Source organism: Macaca thibetana, chromosome 8, assembly GCF_024542745.1.
Source record: "Macaca thibetana thibetana isolate TM-01 chromosome 8, ASM2454274v1, whole genome shotgun sequence".
In the NCBI taxonomy this organism is placed as follows: Eukaryota; Metazoa; Chordata; class Mammalia; order Primates; family Cercopithecidae; genus Macaca; species Macaca thibetana.
The window spans coordinates 104,845,053-104,867,759 of record NC_065585.1 but is presented as its reverse complement, the minus strand read 5'-3'; the positions used below and the strand labels follow the sequence as shown (position 1 = coordinate 104,867,759).

The 22,707-nt window shown below is 45.0% G+C and overlaps 1 pseudogene; it reads right to left on the bottom strand.

Annotated features, from left to right (window-relative positions):
• Positions 1–354: 354 nt before the first annotated feature.
• Positions 355–18,708, bottom strand: LOC126960705 (uncharacterized protein C8orf86-like; annotated as a pseudogene).
• Positions 18,709–22,707: the final 3,999 nt, after the last annotated feature.

Sequence of the window (22,707 nt, the reverse complement as noted above, 5' to 3'; positions counted from 1 at the left end):
AGGCGCCCGCCACCTCTCCCGGCTAGTTTTTTGTATTTTTTTTAGTAGAGACGGGGTTTCACCGTATTAGCCAGGATGGTCTCGATCTCCCGACCTCGTGATCCGCCCATCTCGGCCTCCCAAAGTGCTGGGATTACAGGCTTGAGCCACCGCGCCCGGCCTCAAACTGGCTTCTTAAAGAGACTTCTGATTTCTTCCAAACTAAATGATAAATCAACAAAGAAAACCCAGGCCATCTCACAAATGTTTTTTGGCAGCAGCCACTCTTTAGAGAGGAATAAGAAGGAATTCTTCCATGAGGGAGGGGCCAGGCAAAAGAAGAGCAGACCTAAAAATGTTCTCGGCCAGTGGTTCTTAAACTTCAGCACACATCAGAATCACCTGTGCCCCGGAAAGCATGGCTTGCTTGGCCCACCCCAGGGTTTCTGATTCAGGAGGTCTGGGCGGGGCTGGAGAATGTGCATTTCCAATCAGTTCCCCAGAGATTGTGATGCTTTCTCTGCAGGAGCCACAGTTCAAGCAGAGAGGACTGCAGAGGCTTGAGACAGGAAAGAGTTTGATAGGTTCCAGGACAAGAAAGGAGTCCGGTGTGGCTGGAGGGTAATGACTGAGGGGCTGGAGAGGGAGGCAGGTATCACAACATGCAGTGGAGACACAGACACAGGCACACACACACACACACACACACACACACGATGTTTGAAGTGGGGTGTGCGTGCGGGGTTAATGACCTGATTTGCTTTTGCAATTGTTATTTCATTTGATTCTCTTCGCAGTCACCATGCTGTGAACTCGGTGCCTTTGATCTCTGTAAACCACCCCACCCCGCACCTTCCACAGAGTAGATGCTGGCTAAATTGTATTATGTGCCAGATGCTGTCCTAAGCTCTTTATAAACATGATCTCATTTAATCCTCCTAATGACCCTGTGAAGCAGGAACTGTTATAATCCCATTTTACAGATGAGGAACACTGAGGCATCAGAGAGGTTACATAACTTGCCTGGGGTCACATAACTAGGAAATAACAGCCTGGCTGGTAAGCTCCAGCTGAGCCCTCAGCCTCCACCCTGCGCTGCCTCTGCTGCCCCACGATGCTGCCCTTTTACATGAGTGACCAACCTTGAAAGGCAGTCAGGTCAGACATGATGATCACCATCATTTAAAGATGAGGAAACTGGCCGGGCGCGGTGGTTCACGCCTGTAATCCCAGCACTTTGGGAGACCAAGGTGGGTGGATCACAAGGTCAGGAGATCGAGACCATCCTGGCTAACACAGTGAAACCCCGTCTCTACTAGAAATACAAAAAATTAGCCGGGCGTGCTGGCAGGTACCTATAGTCCCATCTACTTGGGAGGCTGAGGCAGGAGAATGACGTGAACCCGGGAGGCAGAGCTTGTAGAGAGCCGAGATCGCACCACTGCACTCCAGCCTGGGTGACAGAGCGAGACTTCGTCTCAAAAAAAAAAAAAAGATGGGGAAACTGAGGCTCAGACAGGCACCTGGTCATAGGTAGAGGAAGGGTATGACCCAGATCTCCTGAGGCCAGATCTCAAGGTCTTGTCCCAAAACTGGGCTGCCACAAACCTGGAGTCTCCAGTGTGCCTGGTGCTGAACCAGGCAGACAAAGAAGTTAACTGAGAAAGAAAAGGTCCCCGCCTGGCAGGTGTGAGGGCGAGGCTGGTACCCTGCAGCGATGGGACTGATAGCTTTGTTCTCGGGCTGGGCGCCCTGTCCGCAGCCTCCTCCTTACCTGGGCTGGGGCAGCAGCTGGGCTCCTGTGCCTGGAGGTGCCAACAGGGCCGGTCATTCACAAAGCCACCGTTGGTTTTGTAGCCATAAAGAAAGATACAGCCCTTCCCTCGGGGAGCGAAAGCTGATACCGTAAACACTGTGGGCTCTATCTTTGATCTGGTGGGTCATAGGAATGGCTTTTCTCCCCAGGTAGGGTTACCAGGAGAGGACTGGGCAGACCTTTGGGAAGCTGTGCCCTGCTGAACAGATGGTGCAGGGTGGGAGGGCAGGTCTGAGAGGGGAGCCAAACAATTACCCCCAGGTCTGGAACCCAGACACCAAATTTCAGGCCTTGGGGAAATTCTCAGTTTTAAAATAAATCCCTGGGGCTGCTTGTAACTTTTAGTCTTTGGCTTTAAAAATAGTTATTTTCTAGATAAAGGAAAATAATAACTTGCAAACTTGAAAAAGCCACAAACCCCTTTATGGCCGGGTGCTGTGGCTCATGCTTGTAATCCCAGCACTTTGGGAGGCCAGGGTGGGCAGATCCCTTGAGGTCAGGAGCTCGAGACTAGCCTGCTCAACATCGTGAAACCCCATCTCTGCTAAAAATACAAAAATTGGCCTGGCATGGTGGCAGGCGCCTGTAATCCCAGCTACCTGAGAGGCTGAGGCAGGAGAATTGCTTGAACCCAGGAGGCAAAGGTTGCAGTGAGCTGAGATTGCACCACCGCACTCCAGTCTGGGTGGCAGCAAGACTCCATTAAAACAAAACAAAACAGCCACAAACACCTTTAAACTACATGTTGGTAAAGGCTAGTGTCAGGCCCGGAAGAGACCTAGGGGTGGGATGGTGGATGGAGGGCCCAGGCCTGAAATGCTTTTGTCTCTTCCTATGAGCTGATTTTGATTTGGGGTCATTTCCCTGGTATTGCGTTGAGTCATAGCTCTGTTCAAGAAGATGGTTATTTTCAAACTAACTTTAAAAATTGAGAGTGGCTTCTCTTATTCTGCTTCCTCTATCTATGATGCTCTTGTTGTTTTTCAGCTCTGTGAACTCCTAGTTATCCCTCAAGACCCTGTTCAAACATCACCTTCAAAACTGCCATATCCTACCCCCTTTCAACCCTAGAAAATCATGAATACATCCAATTATCCCTTCGTTATGCTCCATCTAAAAGTGCCTGTTCACTACTTCACATAACATGGGAGTTCACCATCAAGGTCGTTTTTTCTGGCCAGATGACCCACAGAACTCGATAAAAGACTTTTTTACATATCATTTTATCCCCAATACCCAGCACATTGCCTGATACTTAACAAATGACCTTGACTGGGCGCAGTGGCTCATGCCTGTAATCCCAGCACTTTGGGAGGCTGAGGCGGGCGAATTACCTGAGGTCGGGAGTTCAAGACCAGCCTGACCAACATGGAGAACCCTGTCTCCACTAAAAATACAAAATTAGCCAGGTGTGGTGGCACATGCCTGTAATCTCAGCTACTCGGGAGGCTGAGACAGGAGAATCGCTTGAACCCGGGAGGCAGAGGTTGTGGTGAGCTGAGATAGCACCATTGCACTCCAGCCTGGGCAACAAGAGTGAAACTCCATCTCAAAAAAAAAAAAAAATGGCCTTGAATGAATGTTGTTGAATGAATGTTATTCGCTCTGCATCATAAGTAGAGTAAAGAGAAATATTTATAAGCATCTATCACAGACCAAGTACTGTGTAGCCGTCATCTATATGTTATTTAATTTCATCTCTATTAGAAGAGCTTTCATTTGTTTAAATCTAGACTACACGGGCAGTGATATCTTAACACAGTTAAGATACCTGGGAGGCTGGGCACAGTGGCTCATACCTGTAATCCCAGCATTTTGGGAGGCCGAGGCAGGTGGATCACCTGAGGTCAGGAGTTTGAGACCAGTCTGGCCAACGTGGCCAAACTCTGTCTCTACTAAAAATAGAAACATTAGCCAGGTGTGGTGGCGGGTGCTTGTAGTCCCAGCTACTTGGGAGGCTGTGGGGGGAGGGTTGCTTGAACCCAGGATGCGGAGGTTGCAGTGAGCTGAGATCGCACCACTGTACTCCAGCCTCTGTCTCTAAATAAATAAATACATACATACATAAATAAAAGATACCTGGGAAAACAGTTGATGAATACCTGTAAGGTGCTACAGGGCTGTAGGAAATGCAAAGAAGGACAATGTCTGTCTTCTGGGAGTTTCAGATATTATTGAGAACACATATATGTACACATGCACACATCCCACACATATATACCTTACTCACTCAAAGAAAGATTATTGAACTTGTAAAACACACTGATTTCTAAATGCCTGCTACAGACCTAAATGTGATAGAAATGGGAAGAATGAGAGATCACTGTGGGCTCCAGTGTTTTTGAAGAAACCTCAGATGTGAGTCTCTCCCAGTGGCCTATATTCTCATATGCCTAGAGACTGGGAACAGATGAGATGATCTCCAGCAGTCTGCTGGCTGGAGAATGGAGAATTGTTTATAACGATACCTTATATTAATGACTTTTCAAAAAGTGCTGTAACATCCATGATCTTATTTTTATCTCCAAAGTCATACAGCTGATAATGAAGCAGATCCTGGGGTTGGATCCTGTCTCTGTCAATTACTAGTGGGGCTTCTATCTGCCCATATGGCATCTCTGTGCAAATTGGAAAACAATGCCCCTTGCTCAGGTAAAATTGTGTTAAATTTAGTATATTACCGCATAGCTTGAACAACTGTGGTGGCAGCCTTATCCTGGTTGTGCTTTCTGGAACATCTGCACTGCAGTCTTCCTGGCTGAGGGCACACATGTGCCACACTCTCATCGCTTATGCTCCCTGCCCACCCCTGCCCTCCAATGCCAGGGCATGTCTGTCTCTGGCAGCTTGTACCTTTGCCTTAACCCGAATTCCTCCATTAAGTAAAGGGATTATACCAGGTTCAAAGTGGGGAAGGGTAAGGAATTAGGCCCCCTGAAGTGTGTCTGGGAGAGGCACAGTGGTGCATATGAGAGTGTCAGCAATGTACTTGCAGCTGTTCTGAGTGTGTGTGTGATCCATTGTATGGTGTGGGTTTTAAGTAGGAGAGGACTCTCCCCTGCAGCTTCAGAACTTTGGCTGGTGTCTCCACACATCCCTTCATTCCCTGACATGTACGATGTGAATACTACACATACCTCCCACCCCAGATCCTTTATACAGTGCTGAACCTGAGCAACTGTATATAGTGATCCTTGGATTGGAAGGTCATTAATTTATTATTTATTTATTTACTTATATTTATTTATTAAATAAAGTAAGTTTCAGTGTAACAGTGAGATATTTGTTTATTTTTGAGACAGGGTCTCACTCTGGTTGCCCAGGCTGGATTGCAGTGGTGCAATCAGGGCCTCCACCTCCTGGGTTCAGGTGATCCTCCCACCTCAGCCTCCTGAGTAGCTGGTACTATAGGCCACCATACCTGGCTAATTTTTGTATTTTTAGTAGACTCTGGGTTTCGTCATGTTGGCTAGGCTGGTGTCAAACTCCTGAGTTCAAGTAACCCACCCGCCTCGGCCTCCCAAAGTGCTGGGATTATAAAGGCATGAATCACTGCTCCCAGCCTGTCCTTAATTTTTTAAAATTGTGAAAATTACAAAAGTTACCTGCTCTTTTCTAACAAATTAAATTAAATAGGGATACAAAAACAAATTGAACACTCATTCTTGCTACTCTTTGCCTCTCATGCCTACTAAGTAACCAGTGCTAAGCTTGCTTGCATATTTCCACTACTTAATAGTGCATTTTTTTTCATATTTTTTTCCATATTTCCAGTACTTAATGTGTGATAAGGGAAACAGAAGCAAACATATGTATGCATATATGGGTTTTTGTTTCTTTAAACAAGTGTTTTAACAAAATTGAATCATACTATATATGTACTTTTTAATTTTTTGTTGTTGTTGTTGAGACGGAGTCTCACTCTGTCGCCCAGGCTGGAGTGCAGTGGCGTGATCTCGGCTCACCGCAAACTCTGCCTCCTGGGTTCACGCCATTCTCTTGCCTCAGCCTCCCAAATAGTTGGGACTACAGGTGCCCGCCACCACGCCTGGCTAATTTTTTTGTATTTTTAGTAGAGACGGGATTTCACCTTGTTAGCCAGGATGGTCTCAATCTCCTGATCTCATGATCTGCCTGCCTCGGCCTCCCAAAGTGCTGGGATTACAAGCATGAACCACCGTGCCCAGCACTTTTTAATTTTTTAATTTTTTAAAAATGTTTACATTTTAGTTAATTAGTTAATTAATTTTTTGGAGATGGAGTCTCACTCTGTCACCCAGGCTGTCCTGCCTCAGCCTCCTAAGTAGCTGGGACTACAGGTGCATGCCACGATGCCCAGCTAATTTTTGTATTTTTAGTAGAGACGAGGTTTCACCATGTTGGCCAGGATGGCCTCTATCTCCTGACCTCGTGATCTGCCTGCCTTGGCCTCCCAAAATGCTGGATTATAGGTGTGAGACACCGTGCCCGGCCATGCCTGGCTAATTTTTTTTTTTTTTTTTTTTTTTGTATTTTTAGTAGAGATGGGGTTTTACCATGTTGGCCAGGCTGGTCTCGAACTCCTGACCTCAGGTGATCCGCATGCCTTGGCCTCCCAAAGTGCTGGGATTACAGGCATGAGCCACCATACCCGGCCCTATGCCCTTTTATAAAGTTTAAGAATATAGTGTGGAAATCTACAGTCTGGGTCAATATGTTGGCATGTGCTCATTAATATTTTTGATAACTGCATGATATTCCATAGTGTAGTTGTACAATAATTTGTTTTAAATTTACATTTAATTTAATTTATTTTTTTTGTTAGAGACAGGGTCGTGTTCTGTTTCCTGGGCTGGGGTGCCGTGGTGTGACCATAACTCACTGCAGACTTGAACTCCTGGGTTCAAGTGATCGTCCCACCTCAGTCTCTTGAGTGAATGGAACTACAGGTACATGCCATCACACTTGGCTAAAACTTAACAATTTATGTAGAAATGGGGGTCTCACTATGTTACCCAGGCTGGTCTTGAACTCCTAGACTCAAGTGATCCTCCTGCCTTGGCCTCCCAAAGCACTGGGATTACAGGTGTGAGCCACTGTACATGGCCTCTCTTTTTCTGACTGTCTTTTTCTTTCTTTTTTTTTTTTTTTTTGAGACGGAGTCTCGCTCTGTCGCCCAGGCTGGAGTGCAGTGGCGGGATCTCGGCTCACTGCAAGCTCCGCCTCCCGGGTTTACGCCATTCTCCTGCCTCAGCCTCCCGAGTAGATGGGACTACAGGCGCCCGCCACCTCGCCCGGCTAGTTTTTTTTGTATTTTTTTAGTAGAGACGGGGTTTCACCGTGTTAGCCAGGATGGTCTCGATCTCCTGACCTCGTGATCCGCCCGTCTCGGCCTCCCAAAGTGCTGGGATTACAGGCTTGAGCCACCGCGCTCGGCCTGACTGTCTTTTTCTAATCAATTTGTAGGCAATCTTTGTGTGTTAGGGCTATCAATTCTTATGTTATGGGCTACCAATTTTTTTTTTTTTTTTTTTTTTTTTTTTTTTTTTTTTTTGAGACGGAGTCTTGCTCTGTCACCCAGGCTGGAGTGCAGTGGCCGGATCTCAGCTCACTGCAAGCTCCGCCTCCCGGGTTTACGCCATTCTCCTGCCTCAGCCTCCTCTTTCAGTCTTTTGTCTTTTAGTTTTGTTTAAGGTGTCTTTTACCATATTTTACATTTTATATAATCAAATGTGTGTTTTTAATGTCTTCTAGTACAGAGTCTGGCCTGTGCAGGTCTCCAGTTCCTACAGTTATATAAACATTCTACATTTCTTCATTGAAAAAAAAAATAGTTACATTGTGAATCCATTTGGGTTTTATTTTAAAATCTTTTGGGAGGTATGGAGAAGTATTTAAATCTCTCTGAGGCTTCAGGTTCCTCTGTTGTAACATGGGCATCATTAGGATGAAAGAAAACGTGTGTAAAACTTACAACATGATGCCTGCAACAGGGCTGATACTCAGTACGTGGTTGTAAAAGTTAGTTTGTGAGTGATGGCATGCACTTGTTGTCCCAGCTACTTGGGAGGCTGAGTGGGGAGGACCACTTAAGGCCAGGAGTTCAAGTCAAGCCTAAGCAAAGTAGCCAGATTTCCATCTCTTAAAAAAATAAAAAATAGGCCGGGCGTGGTGGCTCACGCCTGTGATCTCAGCACTTTGGGAGGCCAAGGCGGGCAGATCACCTGAGGTCAGGAGTTTGAGACCAGCCTGGCTAACATGGTGAAACCCTGTTTCTACTAAAAATACAAAAAAATTAGCCGGGTGTGGTGGCATACGCCTGTAGTCCCAGCTACTTGGGAGGCTGAGGCAGCAGAATCGCTTGAACCTGAGAGGCAGAGGTTGCAATAAGCCGAGATTGCACCATTGCACGCCAGCTTGGGCAACAGAGTGAAACTCCGCCTCAAAAAAATATAAAAATAAAAATAAAAATAAATAAAAGAGAGTTAGAACCAGAATCCTGACTGTGGCCTAGAGTTTTTTTCCTCCATCTCAGTAACTTGGCTCATATTGGTGACTTTGCTTTTTTCTCTTGGACAGATGTGCTGCTTTGAACTGGGTGAGTACTCCCTCCTGGTGCTGGAGCTGGGGTTGGGCACTGAGCCAGGATGGGAAGAAGCAAGGAGGAGTGGTTTACAGAAAGTATTTCTGTGTAAGGGATTCCACACTTGGAAGTTCCCTCTGGACACCAGTGGGACCTGAGCTCACACTGCGTCAGGGCCTCCTGAGCTCCTGAGGGACATCAGGTCACCAACTCCCTGTTTAGGATGGACTCTCCCTGTGGGAACAGGGAAAGAACTGGAGCTGAAGTAGATGTGAGAGGTGAGGGTGGCAGACTGTTGGGGCTCTGGAGAATCTTCCAGACATTTCTGCTGCCTCTCCCAGCAGACTATGCCAATGAACGAATCAGAAAGCTTAAAGAGGGAAGCAGAAGATGAAAGAAATCCTGGGACCATGAAGCTTCAGAGGGCTGGGTGCCACAGTCCCCAGGCTCGGGAATGAACGCCTTAGCTGGAGCGTCGGGGCTTGGTGTCCCTGGACTACCCACACCAGGCAGGTTGCTATGCATGCTCACGTCATCATCCATATTCAATTTCATCAATTACACTCAGTAATGTCCTTGACAACTATTTTTTTCTTCAATTCAGGATTTAATCCAGGATCACACATTGCATTTAATTGTTATTGTCTCTTCAGTTCTTTTAAATTGGGCAATTCCTTAGCCTTCTTTGTGTTTTATGACCTTGACTTTTTGTATGTGTGTGGCAAAAAAGTTCAAATTATACCTTGACATTTTAAAATAGTACAGGTCAATTATTAAGTAACATTTCTTGTGATTAAATTCAGGTTATGGGTTTTGGGCAGGACACTGGGGAGATGCTGTGACCTCCTCAGAACACCATATCAAAGATACACATGATGTTGGCCTATTCCAACACTGGGGATGTTAACTTTTTTTTTTTTCTTTTTAGATGGAGTTTCACTCTTATTGCCCAGGCTGGAGTGCAATGGCGCAATCTTGGCTAACTGCAACCTCTGTCTCTCTGGTTCAAGAGTTTCTCCTTCCTTAGCTTCCCAAGTAGCTGGGATTACAGGCCCGCCTGCCACCATGCTGGGTTAATTTTTTGTATTTTTGGTAGAGATGGGGTTTCACCATGTTGACCAGGCTGGTCTCGAACTCCTGACCTCAGGCGATCCACCAGCCTTGGCCTCCCAAAGTGTTGGGATTACAGACGTGAGCCACTGCACCCAGCCAGCGGACGTTAACTTTTGATCACTGGCTAAGGTAGTAGCCTTCAGGTTTCATCACTGTAAAGTTACTATGTTTCCTCTTTGTAATTAATAAGTAATTTATGGGGAGATGCCTTGAGACTTTGTAAATATCTTGTTCCTCATTAAACTTTGAACCACCAGTTTAAATATCCACTGATGATTTTGTAACATCATTATTCCTTGTTAATTTATTAATTAACATTTTACTGTAAGAAGAGCTTTTCCTTGACCTTCCCATGTATGCATAAATGGATGGGTGGATGGATATCAGTATGAACTTGTAGGTTGTTATTTTATTAGTGGGTTATAATCCATTACTGTTAGCATTTATTTATTGCTCAAATTGTCACAGATTTGGCTGGTGGGTGTGGTGTGGGATTTTGTTTTGTTTTGTTTTGCTTTTTTAGCCTACTGTTTTCTCACTTATTTATTTAGTCATTTTACCTATGGGTAAAATTTATTTACCCATAAACTTTTTCCAACTCGGGTGACTCTGACTTAGAATCAATTTTGAAACTGGAGACGACTTTGCATGTCATGTTGCTTTGCCCAACCTCTTTATTTTACATATGAAAGCTCTGACTGCCCCCAACACTTAAGCATGTTTTCAAGGTCTTGTGGCTTGTTAGAGGCAGAGCATGAGCTGAAACCTGTGTCCTTGGCTCCTGGGAGGACATTTCCAGCCTCCTTAGCATCGAGAAGCTTCTACTGTTACAGTTCTTTAGGCAACTGGAACTCCCCATGTCCTCTGTGGGCTGTCAGGAACTGATGGTTCCAGTATTTACTGACAAGGCTTTTCGCGGAGTTCTTGGGCATCCTCCCTGAATCCTTAACCTTGGCAATGGAAAAAGAGGGTTCTCAGGGTCTTCAGAACTTCTATCATGTTGAATAATTTCCAAGGGCCTTGTGGTGGCCAAGATATGAAAAATGAAAAACTCATGCTGGCCGGGCGTGATGGCTCATGCCTGTAATCCCAGCACTTTGGGAGGCCGGGGCAGGCAGATCTTGAGGTCAGGAGTTTGAGACCAGCCTGACCAACATGTTGAAACCCCGTCTCTACTAAAAATACAAAAATTAGCTGGGTGTGGTGGCATGTGCCTGTAATCCCAGATACTCAAGGCAGGAGAATCGCTTGAACCCGGGAGGTGAAGGTTGCAGTGAACTGAGATCACACCACTGCACTCAAGCCTGGATAACAGAGCCAGACTCGTCTCAAACAAAAAACAAAAAACAAAAACAAACAAACAAAAAAACTAATGCCTACCAACTTCTCACATTCTCACAGTTTACAGTTTGTTGGTGGGTTTCCCTCCCTCCCTCCCTCCCTCCCTCCCTTCCTTCCTTCCTTTCTTCCTTCCTTCCTCTCTTTTCTTTCTTTCTGTTTCTTTCTTTCTTTTCTTTCTTTCTTTCTTTCTTTCTTTCTTTCTTTCTTTCTTTCTTTCTTTCTTTCTTTCTTGTCTTGGCCTATTGCCCAGGCTGGAGTGCAGTGGTGCAATCATAGCTCACTGCAGCCTCGACATCCTGGCCTCAAATGATGTCCCCAGCCCAGCCTCCCAAGTACTTGGGACTATAGGAGTCCACCACCACCCCCAGCTGATTTTTAATTGAGATGAAGTCTCACTATGTTGCCCAGGCTGGTCTCGAACTCTTAGCCTCAAGTAATTCTCTTTCCTTAGCTTCCCGAGTTGTGGGGATTACAGATGTGAGTCACCATCCTTGTCCTCTTATTGGTAGGACTCTACGTGACATTGTGAAGGTCATCTGTGGTCTGCTTGTCCAATATCCCTCCTATATTCCTTTGCCACTATCCTTCCATTTTTTTTGGGTGGGGAGGATCACTACCCCATTTCTAGTCCATGTGATTTGGGAAGGCCTGACCCTCCATAGGCAATCAGATCAGCATGGTAGTTAACTCAGAAATGGGCATGTGACCCAAGCTAGGCCCATGACAGTCATCCCTGCACTTTTGCTGAAACTGCTGGGAATGAGGTGCTTTCTTTTCATTGGAATAGCTACTTGCAAGGCAGTAAGTAACGTGAAATTTCTGGGGCCATCTTTGCTGCTCTCTCAAAAGAGCCTGCTTGAAAAATGGAGCCAACGCAGAAGAAATGAAGGGACAGAATAAGTTTTGGTTGATATTAGCTGACCCCTGATCCCACTGAGCCAGAAGCCGTCTACTCATGGACATTTTTAGTTATGAGAGCCAAATAATTTGCTGCCTTGCTGGATTGAGCTAGTTTTCAGTCACTTGCAGTGAAGAGAGTCCTGCCTCATTTCACTTCCTTTTGGGCTTAGGTCCCGCCTCTCACAGCTTTAGAGCCGTAAAAAGGATAAAGTGAACCCAGGCAGTGCTGAGCTAGCCAGTCTCCTGGCTAAGTGTGCAAAGAACTCTGGAATTACTACTACCCTGGTCTGATCAGTAGCCTTGCCTGCTGCTTACCATACAGCCATAGGGGTATTGCTTCCTTGAGCCCTGAGGCACTATACCTGTTTTTAAAAATGATTTTTATTTAGGTCAGGTGTGGTGGCTCACGCCTGTAATCCCAGCACTTTGGGAGGCTAAGGCGGGCAGATCACTTGAGGTCAGGAGTTTGAGACTAGCCTGGCCAACATGGCAAAACCCCGTCTCTACTAAAAATATATGATTAGCTGGGCGTGGTGCCTCACATCTGTAATCTCAGCTACTTGGGAGACTGAGGCATGAGAATCACTTGAGTCTGGGAGGTGGAGGCTGCAGTGAGCTGAGATTGCACCACTGGGCTCCAGCCTGGGTGACAGAGCGAGACTCCATCTGAAGAAAAATAAAAGATTTTTATTTAAAAAATGTTTTGTAGAGATGGTGTCTTGCTATGTTGCCTAGACTGGGTCTCAAACTCCTAGCCTAAAGCTCCGGGATTATAGATGTGAGCCACTGTGCTTAGCCAGCACTATACTTCTATTAGTTGCCAATGCTTGCTTTGTTCCGTATTGTCTAGCGCATGCTTGAGTGTGAGTGTATGAGTGTGTGTGTGATCACGTGTGTGAGCGTGTGTGTGTGTGTTCCTTTTACTGCCACCTTGCAGGGTTATTGCAAGCATCAGGTGGGATAATGTAGGTACAGCACTCAGCCCAGTGCCTGGCACAAATATTGAGTGCTCTCTGCCTTCCCCTTTTCTCCTCCTGATTCAGAGAATGACTTAAGGATCTGTGATGTGTTCCAATTTTCAATGTCCTCAATAAATAATGGGGAGTTGAAATACTGTTGCCAGAAATTTGCACTAGTTTTAATTAATTTTATCTGTTTAGAGTAAGATATCTCAAAGTCACTGAATAAATTTATGTCACATATGTTTATGCACATCAGTATTTTTCTTGAGAACTGACAGCCTTAGTCCTTGTTTTGTTCCCTGATGCTGCAGCAGAGGCCAAATGTGTCCTGATTTCTTGAGTGATGGCTGCCAGCTCTCCGAGTGTCACAGTAGGTGAGTCCTCCATGGGGGCAAGCGCCAAGGATGAGTGTGGCCAGGCAGCATCTGCAAGCCCATTTTGTCTATTCTTTATTTTTGTAATACATTTTATTCTTAGGTTATAAACATGTTTATGTTTATTAATATATTTAATGTAAGTTTATATTTATAAATATAAACTTTATAAAGTGTAGTTTGTATGTATAAACCTTAAATATGTTTTGACTTATCCATATAAGTTTTTGTAACTTATATGGATAAGGCAAAACATGTAGAGTATACAAAATATTAATTTTGTTACCCATTTTAACCCCACCCTCTGAAGTAAACATTATAACCAGCTTCATGTGTATCTCTCTACATTTTTTATATACTACACTTTTCCCACATTTTTACACTTTTATACATTTTCCTATTTTCTTGTTTACATATGCAAATATATAAACATACATATTTGCTTATAGGATGCCCCTTTTAATTTTTTAATACAAAATAACATCATATTCTGTTCCTTGCTCTTTCCCCTTCCTTCCTTCCTTCTTTCCTTCCTTCCTCTCTTTTCTTTCTTTCCCTTCCTTCCTTCCTCCTTTCCTCCCTCCCTCCCTCCCTCCCTCCCTCCCTCCCTCCCTCCCTCCCTCCTTCCTTCCTTCCTTCCTTCCTTCCTTCCTTCCTTCCTTCCTTCCTTCCTTCCTTCCTTCCTTCTTTCCTTCTTTCTTTTCTCTCTTTCTCTCTCTCTTTCTTTTGTCTGGCTCTGTCACCCAGGCTAGAGTGCAGTGACACAATCATAGCTCACCGCAGCCTCGACCTCGACCTCCTGGGCTCAAGAGATCCTCCTGCCTCTGCAGGGATTATAGGAGTGAGCCACTGTGCCCGGCCTCTTTTCCTTTTTTTAAACCTAGTAATCCCATGCCTCTTTTTGGGTCAATGTAGATAGATCTAACTCCTTCTTCATAGTGGCTTGTCTTCCATTGTATGGTTGTACCATGATTGATTTATTTAACTGATCTCCTATCAATGGATTTTTCAGGTCCTTTATAGCTTTTTGCAATTACACATAATGCTGACATAAATACCCTTGCAAATATTTTTTTTATATTCAAGGAAACATTTGGTGATTCTACTCTTTTGGCCCATGTGTCACATATGAAGGACACTTACTATATCAACCCTTAATCTGTCCATCAGTCTGCCACATGAGAAGGCATCTTTTTTTTTTTTGAGATGGGGTCTCAAAAAATCAGGCTGGAGTGCAGTGGTGCGATCTCAGCTCACTGCAATTTCCACCTCCCAGGTTCAAGCGATTCTCCTGCCTCGGCCTCCTGAGTTGCTGAGATTACAGGTGTGCGCACCATCACACTTGACTAATTTTTGTATTTTTAGTAGAGACAGGGTTTCACCATGTTGGTCAGGCTGGTCTCGAACTCCTGATCTCAGGTGATCCACCCTCCCTCGGCCTCCCAAAGTGTTGGGATTATAGGCGTGAGCCACTGCGTCTGACTGAGAAGGCATCCTTTTACCTCCCTTTCCAGGACATGTTTTTAGCAGAGCCCTGTTGGGAAAAACACCAGTTTATGAATGTAGAACCTGGGCCCAAATGTAAGACCAGCCTCACTCCAGATCTAGCCTGGAGCAGTGATTTCTCTGCCCCTCCCATTCTCCCTGTCTCATGTGACCTGAGCACCTCCCCCCGCCTCCATGGTCAGTGACAAGCTGTAATTGGAGCGAAAGGGCTTTGAAGTTCCGATAAATGAGATAATAAATCTCTGCTCTCCGGGGATACAGGGCAGTGTCTGTGCCTATTGAATGGCCTCAACAGTGCTGTGTATATAGTAACTACTTAATTAATATGAAATAAGAACAATAAATCCAGTGGTTGAAGTGATCCCTTTGAAGTTCAGGTCAACTCTGAGCCATCTGAGAAGAATGAATGGAATGGGTAATTGAAACTGATAGATAATCCCCAAACCTCAACTTACTAGTTAATAGGGTTAGGCTCTTTACCTATTAAACCCTTTGAGATACTCAATTTGAAAACTGCTAAAATAAATCCCATACTTTCATTTATTTTTTCATTGTTGTGGGGCAGGAGAAATTGAGCTGTGAAATGGCCACCAGGAAGGTGGCAGGATGACGAGTTAGGAGTCCTGCGTGAGACATCCGCAAACATCTCATAAGCAGCTTCTGAATCACACAGCATCAAGGCTGCCAAAGTGCCTGGCCAGTTTTGGACCTGGAGACCTAAGAATGGGTCTCCCTGTGGACTCCTCCTGACCTGGGTGGGGCAAGGCTCTGGGAAAATAGGTCAAATGACTCTTGGTCTAGAACCGTCTGGCTAGAGATGCCCCAACTTTGCCTTTTGGGCTATTCATCAAATCCAGCCTTTAGGACGCGACATCAGAGTGTCATTTCATGGGAGGATCTGGGTGCATTTTAGTTAAAAGAAGTGATGTCATCACATCCCTGCTGAAAAAAGGAAAAAGGACCCACTCTGTGCTGACATACCGAGTCCTGGGCAGGGAAGTCTGGACAGACACCTGGGCCCCCACCTGGCTTTTCTACCAGCTAGCTCTGTGACTCTGAGACCATTGTGTCAGTTTTCTCTGCCACAGTTCCTCCCTCTGCAAAATGAAGGGCTTGAAATGCAGGATTCTAAGATTGTGGCCATATCTGACTCTGATAACAACCCCATGAGCCTGAAGAATTCAGCACTGCTGCTCCATAGGGGGTTTCAGCAGGAAGCAGGCACAGATGGCTTTCTCTGGAACGTGTTCAGAAATGTGGTGTGTGATGTACGGTGTGAATGAAGCGTGGTGCCCTTTAAACACAGCTTCCCCCTGGGAGTGCTCTGAGCTCCTCGGGTTCTCTGGCTCTCATTCACATTCCACTGTCACTCTGGGCACAGGCAGCCCTCACGTGCTTGTGCACTGAGCACACACACACAGCCCGCCCCGACTGACACACAGTTGGTGACTCACAACTGACACAATCATTACACACATCGGATGACTCAGCGGGGACGCTCACACACGGGCTCACGCTCACCATGACGTGTAGAAGTGGTTGTGCCCACAGCGTCAGGCACCCCCACAGCAGCCTTGGTGGAGGCTCTTGCTAGCGGTGTCTGCAAATGATTTGCATTCTTGGCTCTTTGGAACCGCCTGTTCTTTGTCTTTCTGTTCACTGCTCAACCCTTTCCTTCCCTTCTGTCCCAAACTTGGCTGGTTTTAGTCTCTTGCTCCCAAGCTCCTCAGCCAGCTTCCTGGACTGGCTCAGGCAGTCTCTAAGGCTCCTGCCAACTCCAAGGCTGCTTCTAATCAACTCCTCAGCTGGGAGGAGTCCCTTCCTCAGGGGGTCTCATTCCCTCCCCGACCTGAGCATCTCTTCCTGTCTTCTTCAGGAAGATCTTCAATATCTGTGCCATTTGAGCCAGCCCCTTTCACAAGACAAGGAGCACCCAGAGCCAGTCACATCATAGAAAGTGCTGGCGGCTTCTGGAGTCTCTGAGTCTTCAGTGTCTCTGGGGGTGCCCTTTCTCTTTCTGGCAGCCCGGGCAGATAGAAGTGTTGGGGTTCTTAGAAAATCATCTCTGGGAGTTGAGCAGAACCAGCTGGTTCTGGAGAAGCAGAGAAAAAAGATGCTGCACGTCCCAGCCATAATGGGCTGGGAGGGACCTACCCCAGAATGGGAAGCAGGGTGGGGAGGAAAGAGAGGCCTGTGTCCATGGCTGCTGGCTGAGGTCTGATGGGAAGATAGGGGAACACGTCCTGGAGCTGCACTTCCTTACAATTCATCTTCTGCTTTCAGATTTAAGGTTACTTTGCCTAGAATAACTCCTGTCTTTCCTCTTTTCCTGGGGGAGCCCTCACACAGGAGAGGGAGTGTGGCAGAGTGTAATGTGAAGAGCCCAGGCCAGGGTCAGAGGCGCAGGCGTAAGTCTCTGCTAATAGCTCTGTGGTCCTGGGCTTGACATTAACCATTTGAGTCTCTGCTTCCTTGACTGTCAGATGTTCTAATAGCACTTTTCCGTATCCTCTGAAGATATGGGGGCGCGGATCAGGTGAGCTAGCAGACGTGACAATGCCTTCACAAATTAAAAGTGGCACACACAAAAAGTGAGAATTTGAACAGCAGCAAGGAGATGGTGGAGGAGCTGCCCACAGAGAGTCTTTGAGGGAGACCTGAAGATTCCCCTCCTGAACATGGGGTAAAGTCCTTGCTGGAATCCCAAGGCTGGTTCGGGACCTCCTTTGACTCCGGCACCAGAGGCCCAGACAAGTACTTGCTAGGCCCCTGCTTTGGACCCAGCTGTCATTGAGCTGAGTGTTTTCCTGGAGAGAGGAGAAGGGGTCCTTCCATGTGGATTTTCCCTAAGTATAGATGCTGGCCCAGCAATGCCAAGAACTGAGACACCCTGTGCCTAGCTCTTGGCTGGCTGCTTATAGCTTGAAATGCCCTTTTCAACTCTGAAACTTTTAGTCTGGCAATCCTTGAGAGCATTTTTTCCCTCCTACTTGGGTGAGAGCTTTATTTTTGACCTCATTCTATCCATCTGAAGAACTAGAATCCACAGGGAATGACCTTGCTTTAGCAGACCCGAGTCCTTGCCCTGTGAATATCCTCAGCTCTCCCTACAACTTCAAATCTGGAAAAGGCACCAGGCACGGTGGCTTATGCCTATAATCGCAGCACTTTGGGAGGCTGAGGTGGGTGGATCACCTGAGGTCAGGAGTTCGAGACCAGGTTGACCAACATGGTGAAACCCCGTCTCTACTAAAAATACAAAAATTAGCCCAGTGTGGTGGCGTGTGCCTGTTATCCCAGCTACTCAGGAAGTTGAGGCAGTAGAATCGCTTGAACCCAGGAGGCAGAGGTGCAGTGAGCCAAGATCGCATCACTGCCCTCCAGCCTGGGTGACACAGCGAGACTCTGTTTCAAAAAAAAAAAAAAAAAAAAAAAAAAAAATCTGGAAAAGGCTTCCTCAGCAAACAGACTTACAAAAATTTCCAGTTAGCTCTTTCCTTACAGTTGGTCTGCTGTTTTTGGATTTAAGGTTACTTTGCCAATGTGCCTGGCCTTAACGGTCAGTTAAATATTTAACATATATAGCATGTACATCAGACACGGTTCTAAGCATTTTTCTACAATATTAATTAATTTTCAGAAAACCCTTTATGGGGTAGGCACTCTCATCCCCATTTTGCTGCATAGGACTCCAAGGACAGAGGTTAAATAACATGCCTAAAGTGGGGCAGATTAGCGTACAGTGGCGGGCGTGGAATTCAACCCAGGCCACCTGCCTGGGGAAATTAGCCTGTGACCCCAGCTTTCTTCTGCCCACTGGTGGGCGGTGATTCCAATAGCACCATATGCTACTGATGGTTTTCTTGAAAGCAGCAGGAATTCCTGATCTACTGGCAAGAAGGAGAAATGAAGCAAAGCCAGAGCTGTTCAGACTCAGGTCCACTCCAGCACACGTGCCTGCGTTCTCATTCCTCAGGCTGGTCTCTTCCTTGACTCCTTCAAGAGCCGCATCTACAAGAGAATAGAGCCACTCTTTCCCTAACTGTCCTCTCCCCTCTTCTCTCTCTGGGGGAGTCCTGCAGAGCCATTGTTCTCCCAACCTCAGCTATTGGGCCTCTCTTGGCAAGGACCTAGCGGCGTCTCTTATTTACCCATTAACGATTAAGCTCCAGGCATTTGACATATAAACACAGAAAACATCAGCATCATTACGGCAAAGATTTCAAAAGATCTTTGGCAGGGAAGGGTTTGATATTTACTTAACAAAAGAATTCCTTACTTCGGTTTTAAGAAAGAATTCACAATAGGATTTAACAAGCCAGTTTCTCCAGTAAATTAAAAACATTCTTTTACTCATTCAGAATATGATTTGTGTTTTAAAAAATGTGTCTCACACACAACTTTTCAAGAGAACACTCGTGGCGTTTTCCCTGAGAGCTCTGTTCCCACGTTATCTTCCAGTGTTTCTCATTTGTTGAGATGGTCCCGCACTAAGCAGAGAGAGAGAGAATAGCTGCGGAGGAGGGGGTGTGCCTTAGGATCTAAGATTCCACCCCTAGCGACTCTTTCTTTTGTTTCAAGAGTGACTTCTACAGAAGGGTTTCTTTTGTTATACAAGAAGAGTGTTGCTAAGTATATCTTCCATGACTAGAGGTACTTAAGCCAGTCTATTAGAGTACTGGGCCCTTGGGAAGAGGAAGGAGGAAGGGGAGAAAGAACACAGGTAGGTTTATTGGGGGAAAGAAGGGATAGTCACCTGTTCATTTGTTTGTTTGTTAATAATGACTCATATTCCTACCATTGCAAGACATTTGGAATACAAAGGTAAATAAGATAATAGTACAGTCAAGGATCGGGTGCAGCGGCTCACACCTGTAATCCCAGTACTTTGGGAGGCTGAGGGGGGTGGATTACCTGAGGTCAGGAATTTGAGACCAGTCTGACCAACATAGTGAAACCCCGTTTCTACCAAAATACAAAAAAATTTAGCCGGGCATGGCGGATGCCTATGATCCCAGCTACTCGGGAGGCTGAGGTAGGAGAATCACTTAATCTGGGAGACGGAGGTTGCGGTGAGCCAAGATCACACCACTGCACTCCAGCCTGGATGACAGAGCAAGACTCTGTATCAAAAAAAAAAAAAAAAAAAAAAAGGAAAGCCACCCACTTGAGCAAGGGTAAAAACTCAGGATGGGGTGCCCAACTAGACGTGGGGACAGTGTTGGGGAAGCCACCACAGAGTTGACAGCAGAGTTTCCAAGGATGAGAAGTAAGAATAATTTTTAAAAGGGTTGGGTGCAGTAAGTAGCTCACGCCTGTAATCCCAGCACTGTGGGAGGCTGAGGTGGGAGGATCGCTTGAGGCCAGAAGTTCCAGACCAGCCTGGGCAACATAGTGAGACGCCTTTCTACAAAAAATTAAAAAATTAGCTGGGTGTGGTGGTGGGCTCCTGTGGTCCCAGCTACTCAGAGGCTGAGGTGGGAGGATTGCTTGAGCCCAGGAGGTCCAGGCCGCAGTAAGCTCCACTCCAGCCTGGGTGACAGAGAGAGACTGTATCTCAACAACAACAACAAAAAATTAAGAAACATTCCTAAAACTTGTATTTGCTATATGCCCAACATTATATAATACTAAGCATCTTGCATTTTAACTCATATAATCTTCATAAAAAATAAGGAAAGAGCTACTGCTATCCTTATTTTACAGAAAAGCAACCAGGCTCAGAGAAGTTAGGTAATTTGCTAAAGCCCGCAGATAGTGAGCAGTAGAAATGGGAGAAAACCCAGGCTTTCCAGCTCCAGAGCTCATGGTTAGTGCTTTTAACCACTATTATATATTTTTGTATATAGAGGCAATTATTATTTTGACTATGAAATATTTAAAATACCAAGAAGAATGCAAAGAATAACATCATGAAGGTCCATAAATCCACCGTTCATCTCCACTAAATTCCAGTATTTTGCCTTGCTTACTTAATTTTTCTTAAAACGAAAAGAAGTTACGAAAAAAAGATATGACGGAAATCCCCTTGTGTACTGCACCCTGAGATAAAGACTGAATTCGGGTTTCTCTTTTCCAGGCATGTATTTATATTATTAAAGCATTTGTAGATGTCTAACAATATGTAATAGTCTTTTGCATGTTTTCAAACTTGTATAAATAGTGTCATTTTTACAGGTTGCTTTACATTCAACATTATATTTTTGAGATTTTATCTTTGTTAATTCCACATGATTTTAAGTTCATTTATTTGAAATACCATGTCAGGCTGGGTGCAGCGGCTTGTGCCTGCAATCCCAGCATTTTCGGAGTCTGAGGTGGGTGGATCACTTGAGGCCAGGAGTTAGAGATCAGCCTGGCCAACATGAAGAAATTCTGTCACCACTAAAAATACAAAACTTAGCCGGGCGTGGTGGCGGGTGCCTGTAATCCCAGCTACTCAGGTGGCTGAGAATCTCTTGAACCTGGGAGGCAGAGGTTGCAATGAGCTGAGATCGCACCACTGCATTCCAGCCTGGGTGACAGAGTGAGGTTGTCTCAAAAATAAATAAAATATAATATCATGTCATAAATTGTATTATATATCTTTAAAATACTACTATATAGTATTCCATTCTATGAATAATATACCATGTTTGAATTTCCTAGCTTTTGAAAATATTTTGCTATTACAGACAATGCTGCAATGAACTTTCTTGAGCACATCCTTTTTTGCCCTCCTAGGAGAATTTCTTTTTTTTTTGAGACAGGGTCTTGCTCTGTTGCCCAGGCTTGAGTGCAGTATCATGATTGTAGCTCACTGCAGCCTCAAACTTTTAGGCTCAAGCTCCTAAGTAGGTGGGACGACAAGCACACACCACCACTTCTGCCTATTTTTTTTTTTTATTAATACTTTTTGTAGAGATGGGGTCTTACTCTGTTGCCCAGTCTGGTCTCAAGGTATCCTCCTGCCTTGGCTTCCCACAGCTCTGGGATGACAAGTATGAGACACGATGTCCAGTCTCCTAAGAGAAGTTTTAGAAGGGGCATTGCTGCGGTGAAGGGGAGGCCCATTTTCAGCTTCGTCTTGTTAACTTCCACGCCAAAGGGGTTGACCAGTTGTACTTCTACCAGTAGTGTGTGAAAGTCCTATTAATCTACATGTTCCCAAGACTTGCTGTTGTTAATGCTTAGGTCTGAAATAATTTCTTATTGTTATTTTAATTGCATTTCCTGATTACTAGGACAGTTGAATATTGTTACAGTTTTTGTTTGTTTCTTCTGTTTACTTGTGTCCATTTGATTGATTTGGCCTTTTCTTAATTGATTTTATAAATTTTAAAAATTAACAGTAAAATTGACTTTTTAAAGGAGGGGGTATGTATAGCTCTGAGTTATTTTCTTTAATTTTTTTTTTTTTTGAGATGGAATTTCGCTCTTGTCACCAGGCTGGAGTGCACGATCTCGGCTCACTGCAACCTCGGCCTCCCGGGTTCAAGGGATTCTCCTACCTCAGACTCCTGAGTAGCTGGGATTACAGGTTCATGCCCCCAAGCCGGTTAATTTTTGTATTTTTAGTAGAGACGAGGTTTTTACAAAGCTGGTCTCAAACTCCTGACCTCAGGCAGTCCACCTGTCTCAGCCTCCCAAAGTGCTGGGATTACAGGTGTGAACCACCGTGCCCAGCCTAGTTCTGAGTTTTAGCACGTCTAGATTCATGTCACCACTGTAGGAAGCAGGATGCATAACAATTCTATTACCCCAAGAAATGATCAGAATATTTTAACCATTCATTAAAAATGAATTCAATTTTTTGGCTTTATAGTTTTCAAGAAATTGGTTCATTTTATGTAAGTCATCAAATTTGTATTTGTGTAAACTGTTTGTAGTATTATCTTATTATTCTTTAAATGTCTGCGGTATCTGTAGTGATGTCTTCTCTTTTGTTCCAGATACAGGTAATATGTTTCCCTCTCCCCACTTTTTTGGTTAATATGGCTAGAGGATTATCAATTTTATGGATGTTTTCAAAGAAGTAGTTTTGGTTTTATTGATATTCTTCATTGTTCTTGTTTTTAATTTTATTGGTTTCACTCTTATCTTTATTCTTTCATCTTTATTCTTTCCTTCTGATTTTTTGAGTTTATATTGGTTTTGTTTTTCTGGTTTCTTAAT